Below are 25,357 nucleotides of genomic sequence, written 5' to 3' on the forward strand. Positions count from 1 at the left end.
CGCCCAGCTGTTATACACTGTGTCCAGCTTGCTTCCTTTATCTTCTTCAATCCTTCTAAGTCCCTTGGTCAATTTCCAGACCTAGACTTAGTTTTCCCATGATCCATTCTGATCACTCACTTCATCGAGCTTCACCTGGATCTTGTCCAGCTACCAGCTCGCTTGTCCAGCTCCTTTGAGCTTGTCTCCTTCTTGGATTAGCTATGCCTTAGCTTCCTGATGCTCTTAACCTTACCTTCAGGCCATGATATACTTGTCCTTAGGTCATATGACCTGACTGGTGCGTTTCCTCGCACCACAGTCCGTCCGGACGTTCCTATCCAGGATCAGGGACATGACAAGAGAGCCCAAACCTCCCATGTTTTGGTGATCTCCGGTGACACATATACAGATCCTTCATCTCTTTCTCAAACTTCTGCTTCACCATCATCACCTGTTTCATGATTTGAATAATTTAAAAACTCAAGGCTCTCGCAACAATAAAAGAAAAAGAAAAAAAAAAGAATTTGGTAACTTCATGCGCCAGACGAAATATGATTACAATACCTAAGCTCATGCAGTCGCATTGCCTCATAGATACTTCGCTCAACGAGTCACCAACATCAGATGATTCAGAAAAGTCCCTAGTCGACGAACATTCAGATGAGCATGACGTATCTATCTCTGAAAACCATCTATCTTCTGTTTTCTGGTCATCAGACTCTGAACCACTCTGGTCCCTAAAATCCCAAGAAAATTTCATCAATTCACGTTCGGGAGGCTGGGAGTAAATGATATGTGTCATCAGGAAAATCACCTGGCCAAGTCCATTGCAACTGTTGAAGGAACTAGTAAACTCTCATCCAGTGTGTAATTACCGGAACTTTTCTCAAGTCTTTCGCCGTCACCAAAGGAAATTGGCAAAGATGTTGCTCCAGGAACCTAAATTTCAAATGTCAATAGAAGATAAACCTGAAAAAATTCTTGCAGAAATGATAGCTTCGCATGCAAAACTGACAGCTAGGATGAGGCCTAACACTAACACTAATGAGACGCTTCTACAATGGTGTGTTTTTGAAATAATCTGATAGATTTATAATGTAGAGTAAATATTTGATCTTGTTTGGAATATACAATACTCATGATTTCCAGAACTAGAATAGCAATGAGAGAGCGTCATCAGAAACATAAACCAAAAAGACCATAGCTTCGAAAATAATATCAAGATAATGATTGGTAAACAAAAATCAAAAGAAGTACAATACCTGCCCAAGGAACAGTTCAAACTTTCTTGAAAGGTCACAAAGTTTTTCTTGCATTCTTCTGTAGTAATCATCTCTTTTCTGTATCATCACTTCTATATGCAATTTTCTGAAAGTTATTGGAGATGGGTACACTAGACTAGAGGAAGAATAATGCGTCCAACAGGGAAGAAGATCTGCATAATTTCTGAGTCCAGATGCAGAAAGATCGCACAATTCAAGAAGTTTTGTAATTACTTGTAGCTGTTGACCAGCCCTTAGTATAGGTTCCAAGAAGCCATCCAAGAAACATGGAACAAGCCCTCCTTCTTGCTCCTAGAGTGCAGAAATTGAATCAATCTGCTATCAGTGGATAAATGATACTAAAATCAACGATGCAGAAAAAGAGAACAAAGTATTACCTGAAAGCTTGGTGAGAAATAGGGTTTCTTTGTGAAGAAGATAACTTTCTTATTAGGGTTTTCAACTTAGGTTCATCGATTACAATGGAGTATATTATATAGGGAAAGCATGTACTCATGTAGAGACAAAGGAGAGCACAGATCAGCATGTGACAGCACACAATCCTAAGGTTTCAAAACAGTTTGATAGCTGTATTTCCTTAGCTGTATGTCCCGTACGAAGACTACCTTTAGGCGTCACATGATCTGTGCTTTTGTTACCGTTGAAGAGTGATGAAGATGACTGGGCCTTTGTCTCCGAAGCTTGTGTTGTGGGCTTTGGGTTTACACACCCCCTCAAACTTGGAGCAGGAGGCTTACTGATCCCAAGTTTGTCGCGCAAGGCAAAGAAAGGTTGTTGCGGAAGCGACTTAGTGAAGATATCAGCCAGTTGAAGAACCGCAGGGACCTGACTGACGACGAGAGCACCCAGAGCAACCCTCTCGCGTACATAGTGAAAGTCTGTGTCAAAATGCTTGCTTCTGTTGTGAAGAGCTGGATTAGCAGTCAAGTAGACAGCAGAGAGGTTATCACAAAACAACTCAGGTGTATCAGGAAGAGAGATCCCCATCTCACCAAGTAAAGACGCTATCCACTTGATTTCGGTCGCTGTGAGGGACAGAGTGCGGTACTCTGCTTCTGTTGACGATCTTGACACAGTTGGGTGCCTCTTTGCAGACCACGAGATTATGTTGGAGCCGAGGAACGTACAGAGACCACCTGTGAACCGGCGAGTGTCTTTGCAACCAGCCCAGTCACTGTCACTGAAGCCATACAGAAGGAAGCCAGTTTGTGCGTTGATATTCAGACCAAGGCGGCATGTCCCTTTGAGGTAACGCAGTATTCTCTTTAGGTTGGAGAAATCAGCAACTGTTGGAGAGTGCATCTTCTGGCACACGTAGTTTACTGCAAACTGAATATCTGGCCTTGTCAGAGTTAGATACTGGAGCTTACCCGCTAAACTTTGAAAATATGTCGGCTCAGAGAACAGCTTGTCGTTGCCAGGTACCTTGTCTAACTGTATTGGTAACGGAGTTGGCATTGGAGCACAATCTGACATTCCTGCAGCCTCTAGGAGATCAAGTGTATATCTTTCTTGACAAAGGAACAAGCCATCAGTGTGTGCTTGGACTTGTATGCCAAGGAAGTAATGCACTGAGCCCATGTCTTTCATTCGGAAAGTAGTATTCAGCGTTACCATTAGCTTCTCAATCAACTTCTCATTGTTTCCTGTCAGTAGCATATCATCCACGTAGAGAAGGAGGTAGATAACATCGTCTCCATGGAGATACACGAACAGAGAAGGATCGCCATGAGTGCATTTAAACCCAAACTCCAGTAAGAAGGTACTGAACTTATCAAGCCAAGCACGTGGAGACTGGCGAAGTCCGTAGATAGCTTTGCGTAGCTTGCAAAGGTGATGAGGCTTTTCTTTATCTTCTAGCCCCGGAGGCTGCTTCATATACACAGTCTCCTTGAGATCCCCGTGGAGAAAGGCATTTTCTACAACCAGTTGTTTGATTTTCCAACCCTTAACTATCGCAATGTGTAGCACTGAGCGTATTGTTGCTGTACGTACCACCGGGCTGTAGGTCTCAACAAAGTCAATACCCTCAGATTGCTCGTTTCCTCGAGCTACTAGTCTTGATTTGCGCTTGTTTAAGGTTCCATCTGCGTTTAGCTTCGACTTATGTACCCATCCACTGCTGATTGGTTGAATGGTGGGATCAGGTGGGACTAGATCCCACGTATGAGTGATGTCCATATTATTTTTCTCATGCTGCATTGCATTGGTCCAGTTTGGGTCCTTCAGAGCTGCAGCGAGAGTCTTCGGTTCAGGGTAGAGAGATTTTACAGTGACCAACGCATACTTTGGGTGAGGTTTCCTGATCCCATCTTTGGCTCGAGTGATCATTTGATGAACTGGTGCAGGTTGCACAACTTGTTGTTGAACTGGAGACACAAGAGGCGAAGGCAGAGGAGGGAAATCATCATCAGAAAAGATAGATGCTGCAGATGCAGGGGAAACAGGAGGTGGGGCTTGAGTCTTCCTTGGGGGAGGGATAAACTCTTCAGCAACCGGTTGATCAACCACCTGTTCCTTAGCTGTAACATGTTCAGAACGCCAACTTGAGAGAAGAGGAGTGTCCAGTGATGAAAGGAACGACTGAAACTCCTTTTCATATGGAAACTTGTTTTCTTCAAACAGAACATGCCGACTGATATAGACTCTAGCAGACGGTGGATGTAAGCATCTGTATCCCTTATGCTTCTCACTGTAACCAAGAAAGACACAGTGTAGACTTTTCGGATCAAACTTATTCTTGCCATAAGGCCTGAGGAACGGATAGCAGCTTGTTCCAAACACACGCAGAGAGGAATAAACCGGAGGTTTGCCAACAAGCATTTCATAGGGGCTTTTCTTTTCAGGTAACACTGAAGATGGCATCAAATTGCCGAGATATGTAGCAGTGAGAAAAGCTTCGACCCATAGCTGGTGAGGAACCTTACTTTGAAACATAAGTGATAGTCCCAGCTCAGTAACATAACGGTGCTTCCTCTCAGCGAGACCGTTTTGTTGTGGGGTATGGGGACAAGAAAGATGTTGTTTGATCCCGCAAGACGCAAAATGATTGAGCAGTTGTTTGCTAATAAACTCTCCACCACCATCACTTTGAAACACTTGTATTTTGCTGTCTAGTTGTCTTTCTACTAGGTTCTGGAAGCTCAAGAATGCAGTAAAGAAGTCTGATTTCATTCTCAAAGGGTACATCCAAGTATATCTTGAGAAATGATCTACAAAATCTGCATAAAACCGAAACCCTTGTGTAGACACAACTGGAGAAGGCCCCCAGAGGTCACAATGCACTCTCTCTAAGGGACGGGAAGCTACAAACTCAGAACTAGAAAACGGTAAACGACTAGACTTGCCCAGTTGACACGCCTCACAGAGCTGACGACTGAGATTATTGATGATGATGGCTTTATTTGATGCAAGACGCTGGAGAACTTCATGGTAAGGGTGCCTAGCCTCATGTGCCACACATTACCGCTTGCAGCCTGCTGTCTGTGAGAATAGAAGGCCGTGAACTTCAGGTTCTCCAAGACGTACAGATCTTTCTGTCTAAATCCTTTGGTTAGTATCTGCCTTGTCTGTTTGTCCTTCACAATAACACTATCAGCATCGAACTCAATTGAACAGGGATAATCAGCCGTAAGTTTTGAGACAAACAGAAGTGATTTAGTCATTGCAGGACAGATAAGAACATCTTTAAGGGGAAGATTACCTTGAAGACTAGGCAACATCGCAGTACCAACGTGTGTTATAGGCACACACTCACCGTTACCAACCAACACAGTGTCATCTCCAGTATATGCCTGTGAGGACTGAAGCTGAGAGACGTTATTGGTGATGTGAGCAGTTGCTCCAGAGTCAGCGTACCATTCCTGACCAGAGTCGTAGCGGGTATCTTGGGCACGCATAGCAGCCAAAGCGGTGTGGTACTCCTCTGCTTGGTAAGAGTGATCGAAGCGTTTGTAACACTTGTAGGCTGGATGGCCAAACTTGTTACAGATCTGACAGGTTGGACGGTTATCAAGCGCAGAAGAGGAACCCCGTCCAGAAGACTGACTGATCTGTTGATGAAAGCCACGACCTTGGGTGGAGTAGTTCCCTCTGCCACGAGAACCACCATGACCTCTACCGCGAGAAGAGTATCCCCCTCTGTTAGTGTAGAAAGCTTGGTTGATAGAGACGTCTGTTGGAGCTTCGTAGGTAGCTAACTTGTCGTGAAAGCTGATAAGCTTAAAGACAACATCATCGTAGTTAGGACCCGGGAAAGCATCCATTGAGCTCTCAATGACAGTAGAGATAGACTCGTACTCTCTCCCAAGTCCACGCAGAACGCCATAGATCTTCTCTTGCTCAGACAACGGCACACCTAACGAGTCCAGCTGGTCGCAAAGCGACTTGATTTCAGCGAGATAAACCGAGAGAGTCCGAGAACCCTTCTTTGTTGTCTGGATTCAACTCTGGAGGTCGAGCTTTCTTGTTGGAGAAACGCGGTTGTATTTCTGTGCGAGGTAGTACCACAGCTCTTGAGAAGAACGGAGACCGTAAACACTACTGATGACGGTTTCAGACAAGGATCCGACCAACCAAGCCATGATACGTTGATCAGTACGGACCCATTGAGCGTACTCAGGATTTGCGGTCTCTGTAGTTTGTTCGCCATTCAAGGTGGTGAGAATCGGAGGTGGGCGAGGAGTGCTACCGTTCACATGACCGAGAAGAGACTGACTGTTGAGAAATTGCTCGAACTGAAATTTCCAGGAAAGATAGTTTGAGTCATTGAGTTTCAGAGTGACACACTGAGTGATTGTCAAAGGAGAGGTATAAGGATCACCATCCATGGCTCTGATACCATGAAAGCTTGGTGAGAAATGGGGTTTCTTTGTGAAGAAGATAACTTTCTTATTAGGGTTTTCAACTTAGGTTCATCGATTACAATGGAGTACATTATATAGGGAAAGCATGTACTCATGTAGAGACAAAGGAGAGCACAGCTCAGAATGTGACAGCACACAATCCTAAGGTTTCAAAACGGTTTGATAGCTGTATTTCCTTAGCTGTATGTCCTGTACGAAGACTACCTTTAGGCGTCACATGATCTGTGCTTTTGTTACCGTTGAAGAGTGATGAAGATGACTGGGCCTTTGTCTCCAAAGCTTGTGTTGTGGGCTTTGGGTTTACATTACCCTGGCCCTCTTCAACGGGGAGATGCCAGCCGTATTCCAAGAAAAAGATGTCGATTCAGTGACACATTCCACAATGAACTCTTTATGAGGATCGTTAAGTTCGGCCTTATAAATCCAAGATCTTATAAACTCGCAATATGGCTCACATGTTTTCAGGAAAAAAAACTTAAGCATAGCACTATGAGCAGGATCAGCAACCTACAACAGAAATTGTCGGGAAAAGTCATCAGAAAGAAATCAAAATTTACAAGTTCTTTGTGTAGTAAGGATAGTTTGTAAGCATAAGTTGGACCTGTAATCACCAAATAAATTGGTCTACATCACAAGGTGCAAATAATTATTTAAATGCCATGCATTAATATTCTTCCAAGTTTCTTTAAAGCATTTAAATCCAGGACTTACTAGAAGTGCACATTTTCATGAAAAAAATATAATTAGACGAACACTAAAAAGTAATATAACTTAGCCTAACCTTAAGTTGTGAATATAAGTAAGTAAGCAGGTCACTTCCTTTGTAGAATCCATGAAACCGTGTGGTTGCTTCAGTAACCAGGCATTCCCAAGGGGAGCCACAATAAGATAGGGATACATCATACAAGTCACATATGTTGGCAAGAGCTTCAATCTGTGTTCGTAACTCTCTAGTATGTAGAAAAACTTCCAAGAATTTTATATTTGGGTGAACTACGTTGGTAAGGCAGCCTAGCGAAGAGGGACCACGGTCAGAGCCGTCCACCATGTTAGATGAACGCCTCAGTTGTACAGATGCACATAATGTATCCAAACCAGATATATAGCCTTCTAGGACCTTTCTCACAGCAATAGCAAAAGCCTGATTAACAAGAGTATAGCAGCTCCCCTGTCCGTCAACTTCCAACTTCAAGCTCGTGAAATGTCCTACAAAACTATGGAGAAGAAATACCAAAGAACCAAAGCAGCCTATGTCTCTAAGAATCTGTCCCAATGCGTGAGTGCTTGACAACCAATGCCACAAGCTTGGTATGTGGTGGGTGGTCCTATCAGCGGGCTCAGAGCATAATAGAGAAGAGAGTTTCTCTATGCTAATAAGAGAAGACTCAACACCTTGCAGAGCATTCGACGCCAACCTAACCAAGCTTGATTCCTATTACAAGCAACAAAACGTGGCGGAAAGGAGAAGCAGTCTCAATTACTAGCCGCATAATATATCTAGACAGAAAAAAGAGAGGACCATATACATCTCTCATCAAAGCATTAGAGATATTCCATTGTTCTGAATAACATGTAATTACTAAGAATAGTAATCTGTGAACAACAAGGTTTCTTCAAATCGTAAGCTTCCCTAATATAATGATTTCACCCTAACTCAGTACTGTACCACATCTTCTTAACTAAACTCAAATCAATAAAACTGATTCTTTTTCCCCCAAATCCCCAATTAGGTTTCTGATCCTATCCTAGCCACTCAAGAGCTAAAAGCAAGTTCCTGTATCCACACATACAAACATGAAAAGCATAAATCGTAAACTTACAGAGACAAAGGAAGAGGACGGAGGAGAAGGATCAGATGTTTCAGTCTTTAGGAAGTTCTATTTTTGATAGTAATGAACATTTTAAAATTGCATGAGAAGGAAATGTTGGGAGCCAAAAAGAGTAGCTCCGGCTACAACACGTAGACAAGAGCGGAGATTAATTTCTTCATCTAAAAATGAATTAGCATGAACTGAGGCATTATCAAGCCCAAGAAATCGAATCCATTTGATCAGGGATCGATCTGCGACGAAACCGTGAGCAAACCAAGTATCGAGAAGAAGTAAAACAATGGTGTAACATGAAAGAGACTGGATTGGCAAACAAGACAAATATATAAGTTAGTATATATGTAAATATGACAAAAGTTACTCACCTGATGGTAAAATGTTCGTTTAATTCACTTGTCTGGCATGGGTTCGGCCCTCCAAGTGACAGAATTTTATTATTTTAGCTAAACCGACATCGTTTTAACTCTCTCTCGACATGTCTTCTCTGTCTAGACATTGACTCGCTCAAAAATAACGGTTGACTAACTAAACGTTAGTCAGAGTAGTTTTTTTATGAAATTCAAACTATCGTTCAGTTCGTGTATGAAGTTCAAATTATTGTTCAGTTTGGGTATAAAGTAGTATCCTTTGTTCATTTTCCTTTTTTCTCCACGTGATAAATGTATTTCTCTCTCTCTCTCTCTCTCTCTCTCTCTAACTATCTTCACTAATTTTACTATCCATTCTCCAGTTTACCAGTGTAATTCTTTGAATTTCTCCGACCTGCTCCTTGTTATTCAAATTCTCTTAGATACAAGATGTCGGCGAACCATATATGCTCGAGAAAGGGAAACTAAAAGATTACAGAGCCAAGTTCAGAGCCAGAGAGATCTGGAGCTTCCAATCCAACTGATAGTTTAATCAGGTTTCATAGGAGAGATATACTAGGCACAACCATGAATGATTAAGCTAAGCTGTCGGTGATGATATTTAAGTAAGAGACTTTCCGAGATGAAGGGAAGGGTCAATATACTAGTAATGAAGAAGAGAAGGACTAAGAAGTCGATCATCAAAAAGAAGAGGTCATCTGGCGGCATGGTGGACCTATGTCCCCTTTGGTATCAGATCTTATTCCTCTCAGGCATAGTATCGACAATTATTTTATTATTCAAGCATGATATCCCTAAAAAAAATTTGGAATGTTAGTCGTTGAAGGCCAGTGCTGGAAAAATCATTTTTGGTCAACATTGAAAAGTGTGAATGAATTCGTCACTCGCTTGTACGTCAATGCCGGCTTCACCTTGCTGATTCAAGGCACGATCAAAGACCATGGGCTCCTCTAGTGTGCTACACTTGTGTGTACGAGTCGTGGTTTGGGAAAGATGCCAAGATGTGGTTTCCTATCCCGCACATCATAACGTCATACTGCAACAAATGAGAAATCTCCCTTTCTTAGCTGAATGTCGAGTAAATTCGGATTGTGGTTGCCCTAATGGTTTCCTATCCCGCACATCTCAATATTTGTCAGGTTCTTCGAGGAGTTGGCAATGGTTAGCATAAAGAGCAACACGGGGTTTGCTCATGTCAAGATGTAGCCTTCTCACAATATTATGACTGGTTATCCTTCCAAAAACCAAAACTTTGCACAACATTTTCTATATGAAGATCAACGAGGCAGCTTTAGCCTATGTTTGGGCCACTAACATTCCATGCTCAAGATATCGCGTTAAACGGAAAAGGGCCCCAAAATCTGGAATGTGAACCAAGAGAAAACTCCCTAATTATGCTGGCTATTTGGCGAAACTTTGGTGGAATTTTCCAGAATCCAATGCATATTTTGGACGACATAGCGCTGGATCAACACGAACCGTCCTCTAAGCCAATTCCTGCCACAAACCCTTCCAAGAAGGCAAGGAAGAAAAATTCGACTAAGAAAAAGAAAAAATATTTTGGCAAAATTCAAGAAGTCGATGGAAATGCTGAAAACAAGGCTTCCCAAGTTGAAGGAGTTATCAGAGACTAGGTGTGCCGACTTCTACACCGAGTTTTGAGGTTTAGGGTGGTGAAAAACATTCAACTCTCCCCATAACTTCAAAGAAAGGAGCCAATATGGTAATTCATGATAAGAATGAAGAACAAGCTCGAAAGAAAGCCAAGACTATCCCATTAGTTCAGTGGAGGTCTCATACTTCAGCACAACTTCTTTTGTGAACAACAGTGAATCATGCGTGGACTTGTTCGACCAGTTGAAGGGTGGTGTGAAGGAGTTTCCCGCCGTGACTGACTTGAAAGATCCGGACATATATTGTGATGTAGCTCGTATCGGGATCCATATAAGTAATATTTTTCTAGCCATTTTCTTTCTTGCTTATATATGGTAAATACATATCACTTTTGTGCCTTTGAGTACATTGTTCATATCAATTATATGGTTGTCGACTATGAGGCTACCTTGGCGAAAAAGGAAGAAGACTTGGAGTGCGCAAAGGAGATTGCTTGAAGGGTACCAAAGGCCTACCATACACGTCTACAGGACTCGTCGACAGACCGCCGAGGGTGGAATCTCGGAAACCTTCCTCCAAAAGTCGTTTAAGATTTGACAACTTTCTATTTTGGGTAAATACCGTGTGACTGGTGTTATACTATGAGTAGAACTGGATAGATATAAAACTGTCTTGAACCTCATGCCTGGGAGAAAATTTCAGCTTATTAAAACATAACTAATACATTAATTGTAAGGCATTTTGGACATCAATTATTCTATTACAATATACTCTCTATGTTTCACATGTCTGCCAAATTGAGTCTTAGAGGTTCTTCGCTCGATTTCGATAGAGAAGAAACCTTTGGTTATTATCAATACAAACCACTGTACATAGTCAATTCCAAATAAAATACAAAACAAATCTTTTTTATATTTTAGATATCTCTGAGCTGTACTTTTCGACATAAAACATCACACAATTAAGAAAATCCATGTCGTTATATATCAATTAGTCAATAGTAATATCTCTTTCAAAATTGGTATTGGCCGGTGAGTCGGCTCAATGAAAATGTATAAATATGTTTTGTTTATGTATATATAATTATTTTCTTCTCTCCATATATATTTCGATGAAAACTTGCACATGTGAGACCATGTGAAAACCATGAGACTTCGGTAAAGACAAACTATTGCATTCTCCATTTATTATGTAGCAGTGCCTTAAGACAACTCCTTTCAACTCTGTCCCGTGTTGTAAATACATTCATAGACGCAATTCTTCCTCTGCCCATTCAATCCATAACTATGTATAACTACGTTGCGGCTACCAAGGAAAAATGAGCCACCTAACAAAAAATGCGTTAAATAGGCTATTGGCATGCCAATGAGATATGGTCTTAAAATGCCCCGACCATGTTATAATAAACACACACACTCACATTAAATGTTACCATTTACCAATATTTGAAATCGACCGGAGTTGGATAATTTTTATATTTTTGATATTGGAACTTTGGATAAGAAAAAAAATAAGTCAAAGACAAAACTAATAGATAATAAAAATACTGTGCCACTCTCTCTCTTTTCCATCATTAGAGTATCGTGTATAAATAAAACCCCACATGAGCGCCAGCAGAGGACGACACACATCAACAATATATCATCACAATCAATACTCTCTTTATTTAGATGAAGAAGAAGAACTCGGGCGCCAGATTTTGCGTCCCTCGTGTAAAAACTAACTTATCAAGAACCACAGCGGGTGACCGGAACATCAGTGTCACCCCCATGACTCTCCTAGACCGTTTTCGTGAAGCCGTTCTCCGCATCATCATGATCTCTGCCCCCTCCATTCCTACTCCTCACCGTAGTAAGCCGACTAGAGTAAACTCCCAAAAGTACTATAACTCAACCGACACATATCACAATGAAGCCGTGGCCGACTGTATCGAGTTTATCAGGACCAGCAAGGGTAACGATGTTGAAAACGGCCGCTAAAGCCGTCACTCATTTAGCTATTTTCTATTTATTGAATGTTTCCTTTTGCTTTATAGTTTGGGTTCTTGGTCGATGTATAAATCATTTTGTAGGTTGATGGAATAAAAAAGGTATGGTGTGTCCAATGTCCTGCTTAGAGCATCTCCAAAAAGACTCTCTATTATAGAGTTTTGCAAACTCTATATTTGAAGTTTCAAGATGTTCTTCTCCAAAAGGAAAACTTCAAATTTAACTTCAAAACTATTTGTAATTTACATTATGCTCCTTATATTTGTCATAATTAATATAAATCCATAAAACTTTTGTAGATAACTAGCACATATATAAAAATATTATAGCAATATTAATTAATAAAATCTTACATTAAAATATAAAATTATAAATAGAAATACATAATTAAATATTAAACTACAAGAAAAATACCACATTATTACATAAAATTATTTTATTAGTGCTCCATTTTCGGTTATACAAAATTTCTTTGGACAATATTTTAGAAGTTCCGGAGAAAATTTACTAGACTATTAGTGTTGATGTAATATTTAAATTTGTATAACAATTATGTCTTCATGTATATATCTTCTTAAAAAAATTATTAAGTTTCTTTTGTAATATTCTTTTTTGTCTAAATCTAGTTTTAAAATATTATAAATCTTTATTTTGATTTTTAAAAAACTTTTACATGTAAAATTTTAATTTATAAAAATAAATTTGAAATATTTAAAATATACAAAAGTTTTAAAGATTAAAACCATGAATGAAAAATACTTAAAAATCATAAATGTGATATGTATAATTAATTATAAGGACCAAGATGCAAATAAAAAGATGAAACTTCAAATTTAGAGTTTTGAGTAGTGAAACTTCACTTCTTAAAACTCTAAATTTGAAGTTTTGAAGTTCTTTTTTGGAGAGCCAAAAACTCTATATTTGAAGTTATAGAGTTTTTTTTGGAGATGCTCTTAGGATTTTACAATTTGTAATAAGCAACACTTCATAATTTTCACAGAAAAAATCATTTTAATCAACTACATGCTAGTATATCGTGTAAAGTAAAATTGTTGAGTGTTGACGGTTGTGAAAAGAAACATAAGTTAATGTTTGCTACCGGTCAGAACTTACGGACGGACATTAACTACACCTTAACTTCAAATTCATATATATACTTAAAAAAGTATATATACATATACTTCAAATTTACACACATATATAAACTTATATATATATATATTAAAATATTTATAATTTAGCCAGTGATTATGTAGCTTATGGTTCAAAGTAGTAATAACTAAAAAGAAAAACTGACTATCCGTAAATATGATTTTTGAAGTGATTTTCTAAACCTTTCTTAAATGCAATGGTCACATTGATTTGGAAAAAAATGATTATGGTATTCTTAAATTAAATAATATTGGTATTGATTGGAATCTTATAACATAAAGAAGAGCTCCACTCTCTTTTCCTCCTGCCACGTCAGTAAATGAGGTGAGGGGACGCTGACACGTGTTGTCTATTTTGTTTGTGCAGGCTTCTGTTTTGTTGGGCCATGTCTTTCTACGTCGAGTCCATTGCATGCTTTAACCAATTCAACGTGATGAAACGCCGCGTTTTTCATTTGGGTTAACGAGACATCATACTCGCATCTCCAAAGCTAATGGGGACTTCGGTTGAGCAGCCGATTTTCGTCTCCTTCTTCGCGATGTCAGTAACCGATTTATCATCTTTAAGCACTCAATTAATTGATCACCCACGATCAAGATTTAATACGAGATTTTTCTTATGCAAGGCGGTGGAGTTCGACAATAAAAAGGTATGATTTCCTATCTTCAGAAACATCATCTCATTCATGGTGTATCTACATACTTCCACGGCGTCTCACATACTCCCAATCTCCACTTCCCAAACCACTCCCTCCGCCGCTCCTTCTTCCGTCGAATCTCAACCACCCATCGCAATCCCTTAATTCCCGTCTTCATCAACCGAGTCTCAGAAACTGTCACGATCGGATCTTTGTGCTTTTCCTCACCGATGTTTGATCTGTTTTTGTCTCGGCTGTGATGGTCGGAGTCGTGTTGATCTGTGCTCACCTAGCGTTTAGGGCTCCGAAAGATCTTTTCTTGGATGAGGAAGAGCAAGATCTTTCCTTTCGTTTATTTTTAAGTTTAAGATTCAGGAAATATCATTTCTGTTAAATTTTATTTGATTCCTCGATTGGTGATTTAAGCTGTGGATTGAATCTAGGGTTAGCGTTCCTTTAAAATTTTGGATTCTTTAGATAGTTTTTCATTATACTCCAATTAAATCCTCCTTAGACCTCTCATTGTTCTTATTCATTACCAAAACTGAGTTTCCCTCTCTTTTGCTACTTAGGTAATAACTTTGATGGCTACACGCTTATATCTGTTTGTTAAGTGTTAGTGTGAGTCGTCTGTTGATTGATTGTTAATTAATAAAAGCAATTGAACTTGATAACCTTCACGCCAAACAACTAAAATGGTTCTGTTTTTTTTTCTTACAGGTTAAAAATTAATTTTTAAACAAATTTTTGACGTTTGCAAGAGCTCAACCTGAAGCATGCAAGACGGATATGTTATTGCAGTAAGCTCGCCAAACTTGATGATATTTTTACTGGAATAGTCAGGTGTTGTCATAGATAATAATAGTTTGCATCTTGCTGAGGGGTTAACATGGTAAACACAAGCATCTTACTTAACTGTTTTTTGTCTTGCGGTGTGTGCCTGTTAGCAGGAGAGGATATGACTGTTCACTACAGGTTTGAATGTCAGGATAATCTTGACAAGGGTTTTGAGACCAACACACCTTTCTCTTGGATCACATCCAGTTTCAAGGAGGATGCTTAGTCTGGTGCTACAACTCAGTCTACTCTTTCTCATGAATCTGCTGAGTCGGATTCCCTTTGAAGACAAGTATCTTATCCACTCATGGGCCCTAGGTTGTGTAATTTTTAATAGGTGATCTGTACATCATCATACCGTGTCGTTTAATTAAAACATAACAAAGTTTACTGCCTCTTTGTTTGCGTTTGTTTTTGGCTTTCACCTTATATGCATGAGCTCTTCACATATTCATGATATTTGTTTAGTTATGTACAGATCTTTACTCTTTTGGTGTTATTGAGTCCTTCAAATATTTACCACAAACCTCTTTATTCAAACCTGAAATGAACTAAAAGGTCACCTACTCAGTCACTCATGGAAGCTTTCTATAAGGTATCAAACCATTTAATTAGAAAGAAAAGAGCAACAACTCTAATTGCTCTGGAGTAGTGTCCGATATAAACACAGATTCCATTCTACAAAGAAGCTATAAAAAATTCTCTAAAAAAAGAAGCTAAAAAATAAGAAAGAACCCTATTAAATATAAAACTGAGGAATGCTTTGGGGAATTCAAGTAACAAAATACATAGGCAAAAAATTTCAAAAGGATGAAAGCTTTGAGAGCTATTGCCTTCACTAAATCATTATGAACCATTTTTCTATCTATGAAGATCATGTCTTGAGATGGGCGCACATTCGACATTTAACTTTTAAATTGTTTGGCCTTCAGTAGATATATTGAAAAATTGTACGTACATCAATTACAATATTAATACATCAATTACAATATTAATGGTTAACTGTCTATATACTTAGGCTGTAAATAAGCTAAGCTTAACCATTTTAATAGAAAACCAAACATTTATATTCTACAGCCAAACAAAATACTGATCGAATTAAATCAATTTTTTTTTTAATATGCTTTAATCAATCCAAATTCGTTTAGAAACAAAAAAATATATATCCAAAACACATAATAGTTAATAAATAATATACATTAAATCCATGTTGTAAAATGTATATATGATATCTTATAAATTTTATAAGCCTTTATCACCACTAATATATATATATATATATAGAAATTTTTGGTGAAACTTCAAAAAAAAGAAAATTAATGTAAAAATATCAATAAAATATTTTAAGACTATAGAATTTTTCAGCTTAACTCGGTACAAATTAACCTAAACCATTCTAAAAATAAACATTATTTTGTAAAATATGTTAATATACTATATTTCCATTAAAAATATAACAAAAATGAATTCTGAAAATAATATAATATAATCTCATGCAAATGTAAAAAAAGAAAACTTATTTCCATTAAAAATATAACAAAAATGAATACTGGAAATAAAAAGTATAATACCGTAAAATATAGTTGATAAAATAAAATATAGTTGATAACAAATAAAAATCTAAATGCAAAAAAATTATAAATAAAGGTCAAATGTTAACAAAATAGATATAATATTTAAACAAAATTAACAAATCTACAATATGATCTTAGAAAAAACAATATGTACTATATTATAAAACTAAAATACATTTTATATAAAATAATTTTATATAAACACACCCTACCGAATATTTAGTCTTGAAACTATTTACTTTGTAAATATACAAAGTCATATAAATCTTTGGCGACAACTGAGGACTTTATTGCTGTCCACTTGCAAACTTCTTGCACATATCTTGAATTGTTGTATGCAGTCGGTGAAAATACTGTCAGATATGTGATAAGTGAGAGCTCCTCCGTTCTCTTTTGCTCTTTGATTTTTATAATCTTTTTTGTTGTTGTATCGTACATGAGAATATTACTGATTAAAAAAATGTTATCCTCCCTTTCAGTTGTTATGAGGCTAAACAGAGGCGTGAAGACATGAAGACATCCTGTTAATTTCAATGATACACGTACATTATAAACCGATGTCCAAATATATATAATTTTTTTTTGTAATGCTCAGGTTTAATTATTAGAATATGATATTTTTACTAATTAGAGCTACATTTTTCAAATATATTGTTTTAAATATAAACAAAAGTAGGTTAAATTTATATTTTCACGTACACATTATTATAAATTAGAGTTATAAACCCGCGCCTCAGTATAATTATATTTTTAAATATAATCCATTTGAGATTCAAAGTAATCCTTTGCTTTATGATCCATTAAATATAATCCTTGGGTTTATGATTCTTTAAAAATTCAAAGTAACAAAATAAATTCGCTTTTCAGTTTTGAAAAGATAATTATGAGTTAAAAATGAGATATTACTATCCAATATTCATATATGTATCTCTTTCCACAATGTAAAACATAATATCTAACTATTACAAAACATTTATATATAAAAAGATTAATATATTTTTTTTGTCAGAAGGTTAATATATTTTTATGAGATTATTAAATATCATCATATTTATTATACTTATGTTTTTAATGCCATGTAAAAAGGGTATTTTATTTATTAATTCCATAAAAAATATTAACAGTTAGCCATTAAACTAAATTACTTAAACAAAACAATTAACCAACCACAAAATGAAAGCTCACCGAGTTGTTATAATCAGTGGCAGATCTAGAATATTTTTATAGTGGGGACATATATTATTTAAATATAAAATAAAAATACTTATTACAATTATTTGTTTATATAAAACATATTCTGTTCAAATTTTTTAAATAATAACTATTATTACATAAACAAAATTTTGAGAATATATATATATAAGTTTAAAATTTATTTCTATTATAATATATTTTTTAATTTTAAATATCATTAAAGTAAATAAACATTCTGAGAAATATTTACATAATAGATAATTAAATAAAAATGATTAAAATAAAACTTGGTAAAAAGAATATGCGAGAAAAAAATGAAGAATATGCGAGCAATATATCATAGGACATAGATTCAAAATATGTTGAAATCATTAAAATAATGACATTTATGGGAGAGGTAAATTAGGAAATAGTTTATGATTTATGTTGGAAAGGAAAAAAAGTTTAAAACAAAACAAGATCGAATTAAAAACGTGACTAAACCATAAATGAACGGGGCTAAGACTTTTAGTTAATGGGGGGGGGGGGGGGGGGGGGGGGGAGTAGCAAATAACGTCAGCTTTAAAAATTTTATTCTGGTAAACAAAAAAAACTACACCAGTATTATATATAATATTCAACCTTTTCAGATTAGACGTCGTTCTAATTTTTTCACATTAATTAAGAAAAATGTTAAATGTTCCGTTTACTCCTATTTAGTTATTTAAAATTTATTGATTATTTTCTATTATTTTTTTTTGATGAAAAGCTATTATATTACTCAAACTTGAGGTGGTCTGGATAACTAAACCGGAATAGAACAACCAACAAAATGAAACTCTCTATAGAACGATTTTACCGTCAAAGATAAAAAATCAAAAGTCCGTTTATGTAAGAATTAAACAAATTAACACATATATTAATTCGAAAGCATACAACCTCACTCACACCACATCTAACTTTTCGTGCGGTTGATCTCCGGTAATCATTTCCTCGCACAGATCATTTAGTAAAGCAAACAACGCTAACACATATTAGTTCCAAAGCAAATCTAACACACTACCAATAAGAGCTAAACCATATTTTCTCCATGCCCAAACATCTTAACAACCATAAACATGATTATACATATTTTTTTTTCAATTCCTAACATAAAACACATGCAAAGAAAACATACAATAATATAGACATATACATCATATTGGTATTGATTGGAATCTTATTACATAAAGAAGAAAGCAACTCTATTTTCCTCTTGCCAGCGCAACAAATAGGTTGAGGAGGTACCGACACGTGTCAAATTATTAAAAGGCAGCGTTTGATTTATTCCGAGTTTGGGCCGTCTCATTTTGAAGCCCATGTCGTGATGTAATCAACATCTTCGTGTTGAAACGAGGCGTTTACTATTAGGGTTATCGTGAGTGTAGCTTCGCTTCTCCAGAGGTAAGGGCGACTTCCGTTGCTAGCGCAGCCGATCTTTCGTTTCTTTCGTCGCACGATGCCAGTAACCGATTAATCGTCTTTAAAACCCCATAAATCGATCACCCACGATGTAGATTTAATGCTAGATTTTGTTTTCCAAGGCGGTGGAGTCGACTACAAAAAGGTGTGGTTTCCTCTTTTCAGAAATTAGATCTCATTCGTTCTAGACTCATCAGAGAAAGAAAAAAACTATGGCTAACGTTTTAGTACTCCCCTCTGATCTGCAGACCGGTGTTATTATCGTTCTCCTCCTCCGCCATTGTTAATCTCATTTTCCTTCCTCCGCCATTGGCCATTTCCCCAGGTAATTTACATGAAACTCATCTTAAGCTTCAATTTTATTATTCCCTTCCAACACATTTAATCTTTATGTATGATCATGTTCTCAATTGTATATACACATTTGAATCGAAAAATATCAAACACGTTCGAATGAGGATGAATCTCTGATCTCTGTTTGATTTTTTTTTGGATATATGATCTTGTAGGAGCATCTCCGCAACCTGTTCGTTATAATTCCTCAAAGAGCTTAGAAAAGCCTTTTTTGGTGTTGTTGAGAGGACATGAGAATGGAGTTCCCTAGCAGATCCAATCAGTGGTTATGTAACGACACGACGACATGTGGAGAAACGTGGAGATCCAATCATCAGTTCTCAGACAGGAGAAGAGTTTTCAAATGAGTTTTTAAGGCTGCAGCAACAACATCAGATGTTTTCATGTCGGAGATCTTGAAGCTTCTTTGTAGTTTCGGTGGAAGGATCTTACAGACACCTGGTGATGGGAAGCTTAGATACATTGGAGGGGAGACTCATATCATCTCCATACGGAAACATGTTGGATTAAACGAACTGAAGCACAAGACTAATGCTCTGTGCAACCATCTGTGTATACGATCAAGTATCAGTTACCGACAGAAGATATTGATGTGCTTATATCTGTTTGATCGGATGAGGATCTTCTTCATATGATTGAAGAGTATCAAAAAGAAGAAAAAGGAAAAGAATTGATAAATTATGTTATTCGATTCACACAGTTTTTTATTTCTTTTGCAAGAATCTGGTTTTGGTTTTCTTCAGTTTCAACATTTGATTTTAATCATTTACTAGATTTTGACCCGCGCTTTGAAAGCGCGGGATAACATTTCGGTTAAATTTTTTGACTTAATAGTTACTAATTTTTGCTCTGAATTTTAGTTTTTGAGTTTTGACATATTTAACTGAAAGTAATTTATTTTAACTTCTCATAGTGATAGGCATTCGGGTTTAAGGTACGTGTCAGTTAGGGTTATTCAATTTTCAAGTTATTGGGGTTTTAGGACCCGTTTAGGAGAACCATGCATTTTCGAATCAGATCGATTCGGGTGATGTGCAGTTTGAGTCGGGTTTTTATTTTCTTATAAAACCGAAGTGAACCAAATTAAAAAAGTTTGGATTTAAAGCCAAAATTTATAAAAACACGTCCAAAACCTGAGTTAAACCTGGAAAACTGAAAAATCAAGTAATTCACGTAATTGGGGGGGGGGTTAGATATTTTTATTGATAAATTATATTATATACGGATAGAAAGTAATACTTTATTATGTTTAAATAAGAACCATTCACATTTTTGTAAATCACTGTTACGAAGGGGATGATCTAACAATAAATATTTTCTCAATATATAGGATAGTTTATCATATAATATATATATATATATATATATATATATATCTGAAATAAAATATATTCGAATATAATTAAAATAATAATATTTTTTGGAAACTTTAAACTAAAAGTCTATTGAATAATACAATATTTTTTGGGTTATAGATAGTTTATTTACTAAAGTATGAAACTTTTTACAATTATTTGATGACATATATTTGAAGAATATAATTGATTATAATTCTGTAAACTTAGAAAGGGTTTAAGTATTTCATTGAAAGGGAAAAGAAATCAAGTAATATATAGTAAGGTACGTCATGGAATAATTTCAGTAATTAAAAAATATAGATTTTAAATAAGGCAAAGACATGGTTGTATAAAAGGGTCACTTTCTTTTTGGATAATTCGGTTTATAATTAGTATTTAGAATATTTTATAATTTTACATCTAAATATAATCAATATTTTTAGGTATACAAAATGTATTTTGGATATTTGGGTATCCATTCGATTATCGGTCTTATTTCGGTTTTTATGTTCGAGAGAAGTATAAGTTTGGACAAATTTATTAACCGTTTGTTTGTTCATTAATATGTTAAGGCATAGGCGTTTGGTTATAGTCTTTTTGGTTTTTGGTTCGATTCCGCTTTGGTTGTCGTTTTTTTTTGACTGGTTAATTATGCTATTAAAAATTATGAGAAATATTACATAGACGATATTACAGCCGACAATTCTACCTGCCTTATGAGGATTCACGCCTGACTGCATCACCCTGAGTAGCCCTATGAGATCCATTCTTGACGGTACTCCTTGCGCTATGCTGAAGATCTCTTGTAAGCATTTTCTCTAATTTTCTGCATAATTTGTCTTCTCCGGAAATTGAAACTCAGACCTCTTCCTGTAGAAATTGCGTTGTCTGGGGTTTGAACCCTAGACCTGGGTGTAGAAACCTTTAAACCTTGGTTGTCGTTTTTAGTTTTTAAATTTAAAAGATATATGAACTGTTAGAGTAGTTATGACTTTGGGTTTAGTTTGGTTAACTTAGTTAAAAAGTTTGGTTTGGATAACAATGTTAGAAATCTGATAAAATCTGACAAAACTTTTGTTGTGTATTTGATAAATAACTGATTTAAAAATTTTAGTGATAGATTATAAATAAATATTTATCATATTAAATCTGTTGTAAATATCCACCTATAATTATAGAATATTCTAAGTATTTTTTTTGAACTATTATTCTAAGTATTTTGATGTTTATAATTATGAATTTTTATTAGATTTCCCTGATAGTATATAAATCAATAAATTACTAAGTAAAACATAATTTTATATACTTGAAATATTTAGTAAATAATAAAAATTTGGAAGGATATTCTTAAAGTTATACCTGAAAATTATGATAATTTAAAATATTTCTGAACCTTGATTCAGTTTTGGTTTCATTTTTTTTTTGAATGGGTTCGATTGTTGATTTTTGATATGCCAAAGCTTAAATCTGTTTTTAAAATTTTGTCTTTACCGATTTAAATTTTTTAATGATTAAATATAAATAAACTATTTAAGATTGTTATCATACTAATTCTGTTGTAAATATCCACTTATAATTATAGAATATTCTAAGTATTTTTTGAACTAATATTCGAAGTATTTTGATGTTTATAATAATGAATTCTTATTTGATTACCCTTATAGTATATACATAAATAAATTACTATGTAAAACATAATTTTATATACTTGGAATATTTAGTAAATAATGAAAAATTGGAAGGATATTCTTAAAGTTGGTTAAATTTCTTTAATCTCTGCAAAAATAATATTTGAGTTTTAATATTAAAGATCTCACTCTCGATTTTCTCTCATAGTTGACCAAAAAAGAATTTTTTCCCATTTATTCTTAAATATTAGCTTTTGACATAACACCTAAGAAAGATCTGCCTTTTTAAAAGGACTGAAATGGTTTAGGGTTAGATTACAAAGTCACTGCTTTCAGATAATCTGCCTTTTTAAGAGGTCTGGATTTGTTATGAACAGAGAGTAGACACTCATATCAAAGTAATTTAATCAAAGAAAAAAGCTTTTTATTGTTGGTTGAATACGCACAAACCTTTTTTTTACGCATATACTGTTGAATTATCATCTCGTTGGAGCTGGAATCCTTTGCTTCATCATTTGTGACTGAAATTTCTCCCTCGGTAAACAAAAACAAAACAATTTCACCATCAAATCATGTACAGCGATTAACTAAACCTCAAAATTAGAAAATTAGAATCATTAAATTTTACAAAGAAAAAGAAAGGATACGGAGACTTGCAGAGTAGCCATCATGATATTTGATTGGATTTTGGCTTAAAGACCTCGTCTATGATCTGAAGCACCATTTTTATTAGACTCACTATTTTGATTCTTTTCAGTCAATTAAAACAAACACTTCTTCACATCCCTTTCGTTGCTTGAATACTGGAAAGACACTGAGTAAGTGTCGCCGCCGCAAGAACTCCATTTCACGATCTGCCCAATTATCCTACAATTGTTCTCGTCGAAAATAATCTTCTCTGGCAGTTGTCTAGATTGAGGAAGAGTGGGAGAGATTTAAGGTAACCAAAAATACGTTAAATATATTTCCTAACAAATTAAAAGCAGCGATTCCTTAAAAAAATAAAAGAATTTTATTGAAATCATAGTTTAAAAATAATTCAGTGGCATGAGGTTGTAAATACTTCAAAACTTCAAGGTTACCTCAAAAAAAGCCCTTCAGTTTTAATAGTATTGATGATTGATTGTTGGGAGTTGTAACGGAGTGTAACAGAGTGTACATACTTAGTCTTTATGAAAATAATTTTTTTTTTGCTAATAAAAACAAACTACATCATTAATCATATAGCCTTGAGTTTTGTAAATTTGCAAGATTCAGTTTGAACTTGGATCAACCACAGGAAACCGGAAATGCAAACTGATTGATTTGTCGATTTGGCCAGTCCCAAGAAGCATGAACTGGAAGATCACAGTCAAGGAAACACCTAGGAAGCAGTCCCATAGAAATCGGAATCTGGTTTGGTCAAGTGACACTGTAGGCTCTCTGTTATATGCATCTTCTCTACCAAACGATCTGTTTGAATGACTTTAATAATCATATCCTCACACTTCAGCAGGTGCAAGATTTCTCACCAATAACCGAAAGCCTCTGGAACTCAGAGCCAAGCCTAATCAAATTCATTGAGGTTTGCTCATTGTGACATTAAGAAATAAGAACATCCCAACAAATTTTACTAATTATTGAAATCTTATTTTATTAGAAATATTCAAACAAAACATTCTTTGTTTTCCTCTCTATCTCCAATCTCTCTCTCTTGACCTAACCAACCCACAAATTCTGAAACAGAACATCAGCACAAAGTACAAAAAAATAACCAACAAGAGCTCCAAACTTGCTCTAATGCAACCAAGAATCTCAACCTGTCTCTAAAGAGAACTAAAAAATTTAACCCATATGATCTGTGCACTCTGCGTCGCCTTTCTCGCAAATTCCTCATCCGCTTTCTCGCCTTTCGCCTTCCTTACAGATCCAAAATACTATTCGAAGGGCTCGGAAGCATCAACAAGAAGAAGAGAAAGACTTCCCACAATATCCTTAAACTTTACATCAACAGATTCTCTCTCAGTTTCAAGCTTTTCCAACAGTTTCTTGATCGCAAAGATTCTAACGTACAAAGCGTGTCCTCACGGTTCTCAAATAGAACGATAACGGTTCTAATAGAATATAAGTGTATTATCATTAAAAAAAACAACACCAAAAGAGATGCATACTAAAGATTTGTATGACAATGCTAACTATCTTTGTGGTATAATAAAAGAGAGCATGGAGTCGGTCAAGCAATGTAAGATTGCTTTGGAAAAAACTAAATAATATCTGGATGGCCAATTGTTGGAAGCGCATCAAAAATCCATCCATAAAATTAGTCATTAGACTTGATTGATACTTAACAAACTATCGGGGCATAAAAACAACAATAACATCTCACCATTACAGACCTATACAGTCGCTATGACACATGCTTTTATTACAAGCATTCGTTTTTTAATAATTTGAGTCTTGATTTTCTATTTCAGCTTTCATATAAATAAAACTAAAATACATCTTTTCCGAAAATTACAGAGACCAGAATTCAAGCTATAAATACGTGAGTCGGTAACTTTGGACTATCTCAAACAATTTGATCTCCAACAGCATCAACCTAATACAAATTCGTAATGACCCAAATAAACAAGAAGTGAACGCCAAAAAGATTAAAAGATTGATTTACTTCTTTTGATTTTAATCTTTGAAGAGAAAAACATATGGCAGAAAATATGTGTATGCAGTTTGGTTCGTCTTAGTTTTCAGATTATTAATCGTTGTTACACTACATTTAAGTTATTTTGGTTAAATTAAGGTTTGCTTCTCTCTAACTTATTCGAAATAAATTATCTGATATTATTTGGAATGAAACTCAAGTAAAATTCTGCTATAAATGTAATATTTTGTTACTTTATAAAACAAATCTATAAAAATATTTTCAAACAGCATAAAAAACATTCCCTACAAAATAATTTGTTATAAAAAAATTCAACAAAACCAAAATAATCTACAAAACATAATTAGTAAAACAAGTTAAATCAAATTTCATTATAAACTGAAAATCTAATATAAACTGAAACAAAGATATATTATAAAACATCATTTTAAATAAAATACATTATTTATTATCTATAAAGTTATTGAATAATTATATAGTACTTTGAAACATAAGTTCTTATAATTTTATCACATTACATTATATTTTAAATTTATTATCTTGGAAGTGGATTAATTTATAATCGTGAGAAAATTAATTAGTATACTAATATTATAATTTGAAACTCTAAACAAAAAAAATTGTGTTAACTATTCTT

The 25,357-nt window shown here is 35.3% G+C and overlaps 1 long non-coding RNA gene across 2 annotated transcripts; it reads left to right on the forward strand.

Moving 5' to 3' along the window:
- Positions 1 to 8,830: 8,830 nt before the first annotated feature.
- LOC106359976 lies at positions 8,831 to 14,964 on the forward strand. Of its 2 annotated transcripts, XR_007314360.1 has the most exons (4): positions 8,831 to 11,894; positions 13,448 to 13,621; positions 13,707 to 14,518; positions 14,669 to 14,964. It is a non-coding gene; the product is annotated as an uncharacterized LOC106359976 (long non-coding RNA). The 2 variants fall into 2 exon arrangements; XR_007314359.1 differs by having other exon boundaries at positions 8,832 to 11,894; positions 13,448 to 14,518.
- The last annotated feature ends 10,393 nt before the right edge of the window (positions 14,965 to 25,357 follow it).

This window comes from Brassica napus, chromosome A6, assembly GCF_020379485.1.
Source record: "Brassica napus cultivar Da-Ae chromosome A6, Da-Ae, whole genome shotgun sequence".
Classification (NCBI taxonomy): Eukaryota; Viridiplantae; Streptophyta; class Magnoliopsida; order Brassicales; family Brassicaceae; genus Brassica; species Brassica napus.